The sequence below is a fragment of the Salmo trutta genome, chromosome 28, assembly GCF_901001165.1.
Source record: "Salmo trutta chromosome 28, fSalTru1.1, whole genome shotgun sequence".
NCBI classification, from domain to species: Eukaryota; Metazoa; Chordata; class Actinopteri; order Salmoniformes; family Salmonidae; genus Salmo; species Salmo trutta.
In genome coordinates, this window is record NC_042984.1 from 44965938 (window position 1) to 44981701 (window position 15764).

The 15764-nt window shown below is 42.2% G+C and overlaps 1 protein-coding gene across 3 annotated transcripts in view; it reads left to right on the forward strand.

The window, feature by feature from the left end:
• The window catches only part of LOC115166327 (membrane-associated guanylate kinase, WW and PDZ domain-containing protein 1), a 193975-nt gene that overhangs the window by 108452 nt on the left and 69759 nt on the right, over positions 1-15764 (forward strand). The window lies entirely within an intron of this gene.

Consider the following 15764-nt stretch of genomic DNA (forward strand, 5'->3'; position numbering starts at 1 on the left):
TGCATCATACAAATTCTATATAATGTGTGTGTGAGTGTGTGCATTACGAAATTATCAAAGTAGGAGGCCGTTCCTTCTCTTGCTAGAACAAAATACGTACCTGCTGTGTGCCGACCTGGTAATGATGAAACTACTTGTAGAATCCCAATGCTCGGCAGTGGTTGACAACTTGACTTTCAGCCAATCAGAGAGCGCTAACCTCCATGTGGAGGAGCCGACAGGAGTGACAAGAAAAATGAAAAAAAATAGGGCCCTTTTTTGGTCTAATCCACCCTTTTCATCAGAATTGTTCTAACTAAAACAATAAAGCTGCATAATACATATTTCTTTCTAGAGCAAGTATTTTACTCTTTTACGTCTAGCTAAGGAGTTTTGTGCTTGAAGAAGGATTTGTTTTTGTTAGGTTTGATAATGTGCACTAGCTTATTAGCTAGCTAGCTAACGTTCACTTGCTAACTGAGCAAGGCAGTCACACACACTTCATATGAAACAAATTGGGTGGTAAGTGCACCGCAATGCACACAACACTACATGCTTTACTAAGCTAGCTATCTGGCCACTGTAGTTTGTAACATTAGAATTCATTATACTTGTTTCCATGAAGCAGCTGCATGATGCAGTGTCTTTACTTTACCTAGCAAGAACAACGGCTCGCTAGCTAGTGAATCATGCAAAAAATGTTTGCTAACGTTAGCCAGCCAGCTAAACATGTAAACTCAGCAAAAAAAGAAACGTCCCTTTTTCAGGACCCTGTCTTTCATTGATAATTCATAAAAATCCAAATAGCTTCACAGAGCTTCATTGTAAAGGGTTTAAACACTGTTTCCCATGCTTGTTCAATGAACCATAAACAATTAATGAACATGAACAAGTGGAATGGTCATTAAGACACTAACCGCTTACAGACGGTAGGCAATTAAGGTCACAGTTATGAAAACTTATGACACTAAAGAGGCCTTTCTACTGACTATGGAAAAGCACCAAAAGAAAGATGCCCAGGGTTCCTGCTCATCTGCGTGAATGTGCCTTAAGCATGCTGAATGGAGGCATGAGGACTGCAGATGTGGCCAGGGCAATAAATTGCAATGCCCGTACTGTGAGACTCCTAAGACAGCGCTACAGGGAGACAGGATGGACAGCTGATCATCCTCACACCTGCGGGACAGGTACAGGATAGGCAACAACAACTGCCCGAGTTACACCAGGAATGCACAATCCCTCCATCAGTGCTCAGAGTGTCTGCAATAGGCTGAGAGAGGCTGGACTGAGGGCTTGTAGGCCTGTTGTAAGGCAGGTCCTCACCAGACATCACCGGCAACAACGTTGCTTATGGGCACAAACCCACCGTCGCTGGACCAGACAGGACTGGCAAAAAGTGCTCTACACTGACGAGTCACGGTTTTGTCTCACCGGGGGGGATGGTCGGATTCATCGTCGACGGAATGAGCATTACACCGAGGCCTGTACTCTGGAGCGGGATCGATTTGGAGGTGGAGGGTCCGTCATGGTCTGGGGCGGTGTGTCAGAGCATCATCGGACTGAGCTTGTTGTCATTGCAGGCAATCTCAACGCTGTGCGTTACAGGGAAGACGTCCTCCTCCCTCATGTGGTACCCTTCCTGCAGGCTCATCCTGACATGACCCTCCAGCATAACAATGCCACCAGCCATACTGCTCATTCTGTGCGTGATTTCCTGCAAGACAGGAATGTCAGTGTTCTGCCATGGCTAGCGAAGAGCCCGGATCTCAATCCCATTGAGCACGTCTGGGACCTGTTGGATCGGAGGGTGAGGGTGAGGGCCATTCTCCCCAGAAATGTCCGGGAACTTGCAGGTGCCTTGGTGGAAGAGTGGGGTAACACCTCACAGCAAGAACTGGCAAATCTGGTGCAGTCCATGAGGAGGAGATGCACTGCAGTACTTAATGCAGCTGGTGGCCACACCAGATACTGACTGTTACTTTTGATTTTCACCCCCCTTTGATCAGGGACACATTATTCCATTTCTGTTAGTCACATGTCTGTGGAACTTGTTCAGTTTATGTCTCATTTGTTGAATCTTGTTATGTTCATACAAATATTTACACGTTACGTTTGCTGAAAATAAACGCAGTTGACAGTGAGAGGACGTTTCTTTTTTTGCTGAGTTAATGTATGCGATTATGGAGAGTGAATTTTAATTGTTTATTTTTCATCTTGCTAGCTAGTTGTGGCCATCGGGCTAGTATCAGCAAGGGCTTTCTACAACAATAGAAACATTAGCGCAGCTAGCTATCTATCTAACATTGACCATAAAGCAACACACACAGACATGCATTGCCAAACAACGATAATTCCACCTTCTGTTTTTTTTTTTAACAAGGCTGAGTGGCTGACGACTTCAAGGTATTTTTTGTGTGTACATAAGTCTCATTAGGTCGTTACCTAACATTTTCATATGAATGTTCCAGTGATGTGAAAGGACTGTTTCCAAGAGACCATTCCCTTAATGTCAAACTGAACTTACCCAGAACGTGGTTACCACTTTCTCAGAATATTCAATATGAATGTTATAGACACGTTTCATTGGAACGTTGAAGTGTCCAGTTTTCTGAGGCTAAGCAGAATATTCCATCAACGTTACACCAAACATACACAGAACATGGTTGCCATGTTCTCAAAATATAAGATATGAATATTCTAGACATGTTTTTGTATATTCTGGGTAAGTTCGGTTTGACATTAAGGGAATGCTACTCTCTAACTCTTAATGCCAAAACATGCTAAATAGGTTCTCAGGAGGTTTTTGCTAACATACATAGAATGTTCCCCTAACTAACTGAAAACTGGACACTCAAACATCAGGGGAACTTTACGGTTAACATTACAAAAAACGTTCTCTCTCTCCCTAGAATCTTTAGCTGGGCTACTACTCAGAATACCAAAGTGTTGTGTTGTGGTCTGTGATTGTTTCCAGACCTGGGTTCAAATACTATTTCAAATATCTCAATTACTTTCACATACATTCAAAGTGAGTCATCAGATATATTTTATATCACAAGACAAGTAGTTTAATATGTTAATGTATTTGGAAATATACTTAGAAAGTATTTGATAATACTTCAATACACTAACTCAAATACACTACCATGCATTTAACCCAGTTGTCACACAAATAGATATGCAGGAGGGGTGAAGTCAGGCGCAGGAGACTCAAGTTTAATAAAACAACAGTCCACAATGCCGAACAAACAAGGCAGGGTAAATATATTGCCTCGAAGACTAAACAGTCCTGGAACGAGTCGGGACGCAGCCCAGCAACCCAAATGCCCAAAAATACGTAACGACCTGAGAAATGATAAATCCCCAACATGCAATCACTGACACGAAACAATCCCGCACAACCTCAAACAAAAACAGACAGACTAAATACCCCACCAGTTACTAAACACAAAACAGGTGCTACCCTACACAGACATTACCAAAAGAAACAGAAAAGGAGATCGGTGGCAGCTAGTAGGCCGGCGACGACGACCGCCGAGCGCTGCCCGAACGGGGGGAGGCGCCACCTTCTGTGGACGTTGTGACACCAGTTATTCAAAAATAGTATTTTTAAATTATTTTTATTTCACCTTTATTTAACCAGGTAGGCTAGTTGAGAGCAAGTTCTCATTTACAACTGCGACCTGGCCAAGATAAAGCAAAGCAGTGTGACACAAACAACAACACAGAGTTACACATGGAATAAACAAACGTACAGTCAATAATACAATAGAAAAAGTCTATTAAACAACTTGTGCAAATGAGATAGGATAAGGGAGGTAAGGCAATAAATAGGTCATAGTGGCGAAATAATTACAATATAGCAATTAAACACTGGAGTGATAGATGAGTGTGCAAGTAGAGATACTGGGGTGCAAAGGAGCTAAATAAAATAAATAACAGTATGGGGATGAGGTAGTTGGATGGGCTATTTACAGATTACCTATGTTCAGGTACCATGATCTGTGAGCTGCTCTGACAGCTGGTGCTTAAAGCTAGTGGGGGAGATATGAGTCTCCAGCTTCAGTTATTTTTGCAGTTCGTTCCAGTCATTGGCAGCAGAGAACTGGAAGGAAAGGCGGCCGAAGAGGAATTGGCTTTGGGGGTGACCAGAGAGATATACCTGCTGGAGCATGTGCTATGGGTGGGTGCTGCTATGGTGACCAGCGAGCTGAGATAAGGGGGGCTTTACCTAGAAGAGACTTATAGATGACCTGGAGCCAGTGGGTTTGGTGACGAATATGAAGCGAGGGCCAGCCAACGAGAGCATACAGGTCACAGTGGTGGGTAGTATATGGGGCTTTGTTGACAAAACGGACAGCACTGTGATAGACTGCATCCAATTTGCTGAGTAGAGTGTCGGAGGCTATTTTGTAAATGACATCGCCAAAGTCAACGATCGGTAGGATAGTCAGTTTTACGAGGGTATGTTTGGCAGCATGAGTGAAGGATGCTTTGTTGCGAAATAGGAAGCCGATTCTAGATTTAATTTTGGATTGGAGATGCTTAATGTGAGTCTGGAAGGAGAGTTTACAGTCTAACCAGACACGTAGGTATTTGTAGTTGTCCACATATTCTAAGTCAGAACCGTCCAGAGTAATGATGCTAGACGGGCGGGCAGGTGTGGGCAGCGATCTGTTGAAGAGCATGCATTTAGCTTTACTTGCATTTAAGAGCAGTTGGAGGCCACAGAAGGAGAGCTGTATGGCATTGAAGCACGTCTGGAGGTTAGTTAACACAGTATCCAAAGAAGGGCCAGAAGTATACAGAATGGTGTGGTCTGCATAGAGGTGGATCAGAGAATCACCAGCAGCAATTGCGACATCATTGATGTATACAGAGAAAAGAGTCGAACCCCCATAGACTGCCAGAGGTTCCGGACAACAGGCCCTCCGATTTGACACACTGAACTCTGTCTGAGAAGTATTTGGTGAACCAGGCGTGGCAGTCATTTGAGAAACCAAGGCTCTTGAGTCTGCCGATGAGAATGTGGTGATTGACAGAGTCGAAAGCCTTGGCCAGGTAAATGAAGACGGCTGCACAGTATTGTCTCTTATCGATGGCGGTTATGATATCGTTTAGGACCTTGAGCGTGGCTGAGGTGCACCCATGACCCGCTCGGAAACCAGATTGCATAGTGGAGAAGGTACGGTGGGATTCGAAATGGTTGGTAATCTATTTAACTTGGCTCTCGAAGACCTTAGAAAGGCAGGGTAGGATAGAAATAGGTCTGTAGCAGTTTGGGTCTAGAGTGTCTCCCCCTTTGAATAGGGGGATGACCGCGGCAGCTTTCCAATCTTTGGGGATCTCAGACGATACGAAAGAGAGGTTGAACAGGCTAGTAATAGGGGTTGCAACAATTTCGGAGGATAATTTTAGAAAGAGAGGGTCCAGATTGTCTAGCCCTGCTGATTTGTAGTTGTCCAGATTTTACAGTTCTTTCAGAACATCAGCTATCTGGATTTGGGTGAAGGAGAAATGGGGGAGGCTTGGGCAAGTTGCTGTGGGGGGCACAGGACTGTTGACCGGAGTAGGAGTAGCCAGGTGGAAAGCATGGCCAGCCGTAGAAAAATGCTTATTGAAATTCGCAATTTTCGTGGATTTATCGGTAGTGACAGTGTTTCCTAGCCTCAGTGTAGTGGGCATCTAGGAGGAAGTGCTCTTATTTGAAATAAGTATTTGAAAATACTCTCAAATACAGTTTGGTAGACTATTTGGTACTTACAAATACTCAAATAAAAGTATTTTTATTTTTGGCCTGTGTATTTGGAAATACTCAAATACAGAGAAAAATATATTTTAAATACCAGACACCCAAATACATGTATTTGAACCCAGTTCTGATTGTTTCACACAAGATGTGTTGTTGCTCCAAATGGATTCAACTTCTACACATTCTCTTTTTGTTACTTGTTTGTTTCCCCCTTTTGTTGCTCGGAGTTGTCAGCTGGATTGGCAGCACCTTCCCACTCTGCAGGCAATTGAGAACATTGAGTACACCTGTTTCTAGTTGAATTGCATCCCCTTCTATCTGTAAGCCACACCTCAATCCAGCCATGGCTACAATAGAGGAGTGTGGAGAATGACATACTGTACGTAAGATGGGGATTAAAAAATGTGCCTTGATATTAAAATAGATTATTATGAAAGGCTGTTTTAGACCCCACTGTCTCCCTAGTGTCTATGTAGTGTCTGGTATATGTAGGTTTAGTGTGCTGTTCCCCTTTCTCTGAGATAAGGGGCCTCATATTAGTCTTATCAGTGTGGTGTCCTGGCAGGGCTGTTGTTTTCCATGCTGCCCCCTCACTGGGAGATGCTGCTGCTGTCTCTGGTCCACACCGTAGGATGCTCCACACTGATCTGGAGTTCCACCAGGCACTCGCTGTGTTTCTCTGTGAGTCCAAAACCTGCCAATAGTCCACCCACTGCATTATATGGGCATTAGGCATGATGTCTGATCACTTATAAGGGAACAATGTCAAATTTAGGAAAGTGTCTAAAGATCTCTGACTTAAGATATACTTAATAAATCCACCCGAGATGGAAATTTGTCTTCTACGTTTATCCAACCACTCCGATATACAAACAAGCAAACACACTGGAGGCTGGGTCACAGGTTCACAATTTTACCTTTACTGAGATCTCAGCCAAGCAAGCAGAGCTTTCTGCGTGTGCAACACACCTCATGAACACAACATTGTCACTGACACAACACTGTCACCAGCAGTTTACAACATCACCCTACGCAACACACCTTTTACTATAGGCCTATTGTCAGAAGCCATTTCTTTCTTTCAATTACTTTCTCTGTAGCTTAAACCAATCAGAAAAGTCCTGTGATTGACACAACAAGACACATAACTTCAGTGCTCGAGAAATGTATACTGTAACAAACATTTCACACACCTTTTAGATAGGAAAATACCTGCATTCCTTTCTGTCATGTCATTCAGCCATCCAAATCAAATAATTCCATGTGTCCGCTTCGCTTTTGTCTTCATAAACTTTCACTCACGTAGTGTATTATGAGGTAGCTAATCTATCCCAGCTTCTGGAAGGAAACACTTGAGTAAATGAGGGATGCAAATTATATTGAATGCAGGTGACAGTGTTGTCAGTGACAGTGTTGTGTTTCCCTCTTCCTTGGCAGAGATCTCAGAAAAGGTGAAATTGTGAACCCTTGACCCAAATGTTTTACATAAAATGTATATTTCGTATCTCACAATTGTTTGGGCTTCCCAAATGTAGTATGTTCGCTGAACTTATTTCTTTCCCAGTAGATTCGCTGTTTTCTATTTAGCGCTGCAGTGTGCTAGCAAATGACATTCTGCGAACCATATGTTTCTTAGAGCTTGGTGAGTGTGGTTGTCCTATGGTTATTCTGCATACAACCTTCCCACAACTTTGGAACATTCTCAGCACATTTAAGGAACTTGACAAAAACACTTTATTTTCTTGGTATTTCATTACTTTAACAGAACGTTTCCTAAAAGTTTGAACATGGTTACATATAATTACATTTTTGGTAATGTTATAGGAATGTTCTCCAACTGGTTTGACATTGGGAATGTTCTTTGAAAGTTCAGAGAATGTTAAGAAACAACATCCTTCTGTGGGAATTTCAGTCCTTCAGCATAACGTCTTCTGTAGGTTTCCTCATGGTTCTATTTAAAGTCATCTTCTCAGAACATTAAGAAGAAAACATTAACAATGGTCAACGAACATTCTAAGAATGTTATTTAAAAACATGTACATTCTGTTCTCAGCGTCAACAAAACTGTCTCTATCTTCTATTTTGTTAAGTGTGTTCAGGTGTGTTGGCCGCACCAACTAGTAGCTCACACCTGATCTGTTTGAAAAGACTAAAATGAACAGCTTTGTATGAGTAAAAAAACAAACATGGCATGCTATCTCCATTCGGGTGGCAGAGTGAACTAATTTCATGGATAGGTTCGTATCTCACTGACGCTGTGGAATGTGAAATGTGTTTGTATGATTACTGTCTAAGCAAGTTAATTTCCATGTGTACTATTTGTGCTTAGAGTTCCAAACAAAACTAAGCTAGCAGTGTTATTAAAAGTATTCAAAAACCTCCAAATAACCTTTTACATTTAGTTTAATGCATTCACAACATTTAGAATGTTCTCAGAACATTATTTAATTACCTTTAAATAACCTAGAATGTCTGTTCTCAGAATGTTAATTAAACCTCCCTGGAATACTTTCAGGAAACCATAGTAAAACGTTCTCAGAACCTCCCTGCAACCTAAACAGAACAGAACAGGCAACATTTTCACTTCTGTTCTCAGAACCTATAAAAAACGTTTGGTTTTACTGGTCAGGAAATGTATTGGGCGTCATTCCCAGAACCAATGGGAAACCGAACACTTACTTACACTTACTTTCCAACAACTTCCAAGGAACCAAATGTGATAGTTGGGTTGTGGCGTAGCACTCGCTCTAGCTCTACCTCGCTCTAGCTCTACCTCGCTCTAGCTCTACCTCGCTCTAGCTCTACCTCGCTCTAGCTCTACCTCTAGCTCTACCTCTAGCTCTACCTCGCTCTAGCTCTACCTCGCTCTAGCTCTACCTCGCTCTAGCTCTACCTCGCTCTAGCTCTACCTCGCTCTAGCTCTACCTCTAGCTCTACCTCGCTCTAGCTCTACCTCGCTCTAGCTCTACCTCGCTCTAGCTCTACCTCGCTCTAGCTCTACCTCGCTCTAGCTCTACCTCGCTCTCCCCCTAAAGTTAGAGAGGTGCGCACTTTGACAGACAGTCCAACAGTATGTCAGAGAACTTTAGGCACTTAGACACATTTCCGAAATTTCCAAATGTCTGTCAAAATCACAAAGTATTGTAGACATTATTATTCACAACCTTTATATAACCAGGGGGTCCCATTGAGTGAAAATATCAAGGGAGAGTGATGCCAGTGACGACTTGTGATGACCATTCACTGAGATCAGCAACATTGCTCTGGCTTTAGCTGTTGATTGGTTAAGGAACCGGGCCCCAGCCCAGAGAGCGGCCCAGTGTTGGGAGGCAGGATGTGGGTCAGAGGAGACACTCTACAGGCCACTTCAGGGACATTCGTCCCCTGCTCCCCTGCTACTGATCCTGCTCCACAGCAGCTTTTTATGAACTGCCAGCAAGGAGAGGAACTAGCTCTCGCTATAAGCTATTTATAGTTTGCACGTTTTATATGGCATGTTTGTAGTTTATATGGTGTGTGCAGGTTGTGTGTGCAGGTGTATGTGTGTGTATGTGCCTATGTGCGTGTCTGTGACTAACTGACTGAATGACTAAATGAGTGTTTACAGCATATTTAAATTCTATACCTGATGACAGACGTTGGACAACCAATTGTTTTGCCTTGAGACCTCGCTAAAGTGTAATGTTATGTACACAGAGCGGAGAGAGAGACCTTTCGATGATGCTGCAGTTCAGTGGCAGGTTGTGGAAACAATGTTGAACAATGTTGATGAGGTGACAGACTCACAGACAGGCTTGCCTAAGCCTCCTCATCCTTTTAGCAGGGCTTCAATCGATACTTCACAGCTCACACACAACACACATACACAGACAGACGAATACAAAGAAGTGACAGGGAGCGTAAAAGAGAAAGAGGGAGGAGAGATCCTTAACAAGATGCTTCCAATGATAGTGAAGACCTGATCCTACAGGGAAACTACACAAACAGACAGGGATTGAGATAGAGTGTGCTAAGCAAGCCAGGGGTTCTATGTATGTATTGGACTGTGTGCGTTTGTGCAGTTTGACATTGTGCTTGTTTGTTTGTTAGACAAGGAGAGGAGCAGTGGGGGAGAGGGAGAACGTTTTTCTACTGGTTTAAACACCCATTAGGTGATTGTTTTTCCTGTCGCCCTGGGATTCTGGTTGTCACGTCTCTCTCTTTCTCTTTCGCTCTCTCACTCTCTCGCGCTCTCATTCAATTCAATGGGCTTTATTGGCATAGGAAACATGTTTACGTTGCAAATTGAGTGGAATAGATAATAAACAAAAGTGAAATAAACAATCAGAAATTAACAGTTAGCATTACACTCACAAATGTTTCAAAAGAGTACTGTAGATATATTTCAATATTATATTATGGCTATATACGGTGTTATAACAATGTGCAAATTGTTGAAGTACAAAAGGGAAAATAAATAGACAGATAAATATAGTTTTTAATTGCAATGACGTTTGTGCTTTACTAGTTGACCTTTTCATGTAGCAACAGGTAACAAATCTTGCTGTGATGGCACACTGTTATTTCACTTAATAGATATGGGAGGTTATTGGTTGGAAAATTGTATTTGTTTCAAATTCTTTGAGGGACGGTATAATCTGAGGGAAATATGTGTCTCTAATATAGTCATACTTTTGGAATGAGGTTAGGAAGTGCACCTCAGTTTCCACCTCAGTCTGCTTACAGTGGCCTCTCTCAATAGCAAGGCTATGCTCACTGAGTCTATACATAGTCAAAGCTTCCCTTAATTTTGGGTCAGTCACAGTGGTCAGGTATTCTGCCACTGTGCCTCCAGTTCACTTGTTTTTTGGGGGGTTAATTCCTTCCAATGTGTCAAGTAATTATCTTTTTGTTTTCTCATGATTTGGTTGGGATTTTGATAATTAGCAGGGATCATCCTAAATCTGCTCTGCATTAATAATTTGCTGCTTTTATTCTCTCTCTCAAATGGCTTCATTGGCATGGAAAGTGTTACCACATACATTGCCAAGCAAACATATAGACACATTAAATCAATGATGATGCAGATAAATAATAATATTCAATGAGTAGTAACAATTCATTTGACACTCCAGTAAGAAATGAATGAGGACAATAATGAAATAGTGAGAAAGACACATGTAACAATGTTATTGCTCTGGTTGGTCGTTCTGCTGGCTGTCCTCACGGGTGTGGCAGGAAGCTACATATGTTGCAGCTAATATGGCACAAAGGGTTTTTTCTCCCAATAGATATTGGATTTTCTCCTTTTCTGCTTTGTTTAAAAAAAATGTATTTGTTTTCAATTTTGTGAAATAAAATCGACTTAAGTCTGTAATCTCGCAGGGTAGGAGAAAATGCAGCTCTGTCTCGATCTGACTCTGAGGGCCAGTCTCTCTCTCTCGCTCTGTCTCGAGCGCTCTTTCTCTCTTCCTTTCTCTCCCTCATAATTTCTCTTTTTTTGCTCCCCCTAACTCTTTTCCCACCGCCACATTCTACCATTTGGCTGCAGCCCCCCAACGACAGCCCCCTCCCTTCATCCCCCCTCCCCCTGGTGCAGTGGACTACAGCTGCTGATTGATGTTGAGGCTGCGAGGGGTGGGGGATTGATGCTGATTGGACAATCCGTGCTCTATTTCCCAACCTTCCCCAGTAGCAGGAGAACGTCAGCCGCGTGCCGGGCACCTCGTCACAACTAGTGGCATATTTTTCTACCGCTAATGCCACGTAACATAGAGCGAAGGAAGGAGATAGCGAGATGGTTCAAGAGCTAGAGATAGGAAGAGAGAGAGTGGAGATGGGCTGAAATTCACTTGAGTGGGATAGAAGAGAAGAACAGAGAAGGATAAAAGGAGAGGAGAAGAGAGAGATAAAGAGACAGAAACATTCCACACATCCTCCCTACGTGTTAATTTATCTGTTGTCTAGCAAAGCTGGAGCTGGCTATGCTTCTCAAATACCATCGTGGTGAAAGTGAAACAATTCCTGCCTTACATTTGAAATATAGCCTAATCATAATAATATTCTAAGCAAAGGCACAGTCCTATTGTCATCATGGCCATTTTCTTATGGTAGTCCATTTCTAATGCTTTCTACACAGGCCTTAATTCACTGTGCACTGCATTGAGGTGTGTCTTTTAGTGTCTGTATTTCATATGCTAGTAATCACCTAGTCTAATGACTCCATGCTCTGACTGGTAAAATGTATAATTGGTGTGGTGCTGTTGGTAGCAGGTCTTCCCTGGGGAGAGAGAGGTTATGTCTCCTGTGTTGACGCTACTGTAAACAGGACAGCGATACTAACAGGTAGGCTACTCCTCATGTCAACACAAAGTCAAAGTCAGACAGTGTAACACTGCCAGGCTGTATGATGTGCTAATACACTGTGCTGTAAAGTATGTGTTTAAGGGAAGTCATTCATTCATCACTCAGTTACTCAGTTCCTAAACATGACATACAGTAGGCCACAATTATACAAGGACATTCTATTCAATTATTACAGTATTCTATTCAATTCTAGCAACAATATTCATGTATATCATCAAGCTCTAATTCTGTACACACACACACTGCCGTTTATACCCTGATAAATGTTTAATCTTTCGTATTTTCTTGCACACAGGAAGCGCAACATGTAAACCTCATCTCTTGTTGTCGTTAGCAACAGGTCTGAAACTAAATGTTGCACAGAGGCTGTAGCAGTCTAGTTCTACTGAACGTGTCTGTTTTCTGTTCTGGTGCATGTGTTTTGCCTGGGTATATTTCCCTCTCATACCTCAGGGGTCAGTCATAATTACACTCAGTAGTTACTGTAGTACAAACAGTTAAAGGGATTATTTACCACCAAATCGAAATTGTATGAATTTGAATTTGGCCTATTACTGTAAGAGAGGTGAGACTGAAAACAGTGATGAGAGACCATTTACTCGATCCTACTTTCTCTTACTGTATTTAGGAACAGAAGACCAGTAGTATAGTTATTCCCGATTAGTACAGTTCCCAAGGTCTTTCGTTGCTGAAACAGTTATGATTACTTGTGTTCTATTTTTTCCATTCATACAAGAAACTCGAGCTTCTCACAACTAGACAAAGAATCATACCATTGATGCTGAGTGGTTTTGGAAGTTCATCAGCCTGAGTTAGGCCCAGTCATTGTTCCTGTAGAATAGAGAAGAGGGACACAGATTGTAATGAGGCCAAGCCTGTCTTCACTGAGCCTTTTGTCTGCCTGCTGCCTGCCTGCCTGCATTGAGAATCCATTATGTCATGTATCTCACATGTCCAGAGCTGCTGAGAGCTCAACTGACATTAGGGTTTGAATTTCAAAGAAACCTCAAATTCCTGTTTTGAACAGTGTTTCATGGTTTTTAAGATGACAGTGATGACTAAGCATTTTGAGCCTTTCTAAAAATAAAAAACAAAGACATTTGACTGCCTTAAAAAGAGAGAGGGTTGTGTCCTACTATTTCCTAAAGTTGATATTTAGAGCAACTCAGACTGGGAGGAGTTTAATTTAAAAACATTGGCTTGGAAAATAACTTGCAACTTTCTCAAACCCAACAAGTCTCAATCCAAGTTGGTGGAGCTGCTTTAGAATTATTCAATGATACAGTACTTGTTACATGAGTATTGAGCTACTCTATCAGCACAACTGCATCAAATGCCCCCAGTGTGGGGAATATTACCAGAGAGAGAACAGCTCATCCACTCCCTCCACAGCAGAGACATTCATTAGATTAGAACACAAGTCGCCACAGATCATCAAGGGACACACTTTGTATGGCAACGACGATGACTCAAACTCATAGCAAACTTTATTTTCTTCAACTCAGGTCCCTGTGACACACACAGAAGTACAGTATAATCCCAATACATTTGCCAATTAGGTGATTCATCATAGGGTATTGTATGGTATTGTATGGCTCTTTGATAGGGAGATGGCCTTAGTATGAAACCGCTGCTGCTGTAATTCATTGTCTCTGTCATTTTAAATGGGAAAGAGAAAAGACACTAAATCTTAAGTCTCTGTGCCACGATGAACTGTAGTTCTTTTGAGATGTTTAGACACTGGTTGTTCCCTGAGTGATCAAATGCTTTGAGTTCAAATATAGTGCTTGAATGTTTGTGTCAGAGAAACAGCTTTTGTTCTGGACGGCAACTTTGAGCACTTACCAGGCTGTGTGTACGTGCATGCCTCCCTGGCAATGTGTGTGTGTGTGTGTCCTGACTTTCCTACTCACAGAAGGGTTACGACTTCAGTCAGCCATCTGCCAGGTGTGTGATGGCTCCTGTCATCTCTGTCTCTGTAAAGAGAGGAACTCAATGACACCTCTCTCTATTGTCTTCTCTCTACTCCCTCCCACTGAAGTGAGGGTGTGTGTGTGTGTGTGTGTGTGTGTGTGTGTGTGTGTGTGTGTGTGTGTGTGTGTGTGTGTGTGTGTGTGTGTGTGTGTGTGTGTGTGTGTGTGTGTGTGTGTGTTTAACTAACTGGAGAAACTGGAGAATTTTATTCTACAAGGTCAAATGCTATTTCTAGGGGGTTTAGTGTTAGGGTTATAATTAAGTTTAGGGTTAGAATCTAGGGCTTGGGCTAGGAGTAAGGGTTAGTTTTAGGGTTTAAGGTTAGGTTACAAACCATAGGAACATGCTCTTTCCATGACATAGACTGACCAGGTGAATCCAGGTGAAAGCTCTGATCACTTATTGATGTCACTTGTTAAATCCACTTCAATCAGTGTAGATGAAGGGAAGGAGACAGTTTGAAGAAGGATTTTTAAGCCTTGAGACAATTGAGACATGGATTGTGTATATGTGCCATTCAGAGGGTTAAATCGAAAGACAAAATATTTAAGTTCCTTTGAACGGGGTAGTGTTACTATTTTATTATTCTCGATGGTGCAGCTGTATAACGTTTTGAGCATCCGAGGGCTCATGCCAAATCTTTTCATCTTCCTGAGGGGGAAGAGGCGCTGCTGTGCCCCCTTCACGACCATACGGGTGTGTGTGTGGACCATGTTAAGTCCTTAGTGATGTGGACGCCAAGGAACTTGAAGCTCATTTTGACATTAGCCAACCTTTTAACTGAAAATGTGGCCAGATGGTTGATATTGAGAAGGGTGCTAACTTTAAAAAAATGAATTGACCAGATGTAGTAGAAAGTAATCTCCTCTGAACAGCCCACACGTGTTGTTTTTTTCAGACCGTTATGTGTAACAACATAGTCCACATTTTTTCATGGTGATATAGGTAGGCCTTTATACTACAGATGAACTTTGGAGACAAATATGGGCCTTTTCGTGGTTCAGTTGGACCCTGAAGACAAACCTTTTTAAATAAAACTATCACAGAGGGTTTTTGGAGCCATACTGCATGATCACAATGCCAGAAGGGAAATAAAATACCCAGACGATAGTGTCAGTTCCTCTGTGTTGATAAAGATGACCCTTTTATCTCCGGTGTGCGTTTAAAGCCTGTGATATGCTACCACTACTAGATTGAGATAGGGGTGTGTGTGACTTTCTTAATTTCCTGTTTCCTCACATCATGTCCACGTCCACCTGCTCAGTTCACTGCAGTCTCAAAGGAAGTGGTGACCGAAATCGCACCCTGTCAGATTCAGCCAGACCCGGTCCTGGACGTTCTGCCACCCTCCTCCTGTACTCCCGCAAAACTAGAATAGTCCCAGTAAGCAAAATTATGTTGAAAAGATTTATAAAATACATATTTTCCTGATGGTGAAATTAGTTCCTTTTATGTTCTGAATGAAAGGTGAAAATACATATTTTCTGGACTTTGAAATCAGGTTCCTTTTTGGTTAAGAATTAAAGTTGAAAATACGTAATTTATAGATGTCTATGTTTTGACCAAATCCAGGTTGGTTCAGACCGGACCAAATCTGAACCAAACATAGACGTCTATGATTTGGTCCAACAGCACCAAGATGCCCTGGGAATGGACAAGCAAAATGTTTTACGCCTCTGCCTTTGACAAAGTGGGCACAGCTTATCTCAGGGCA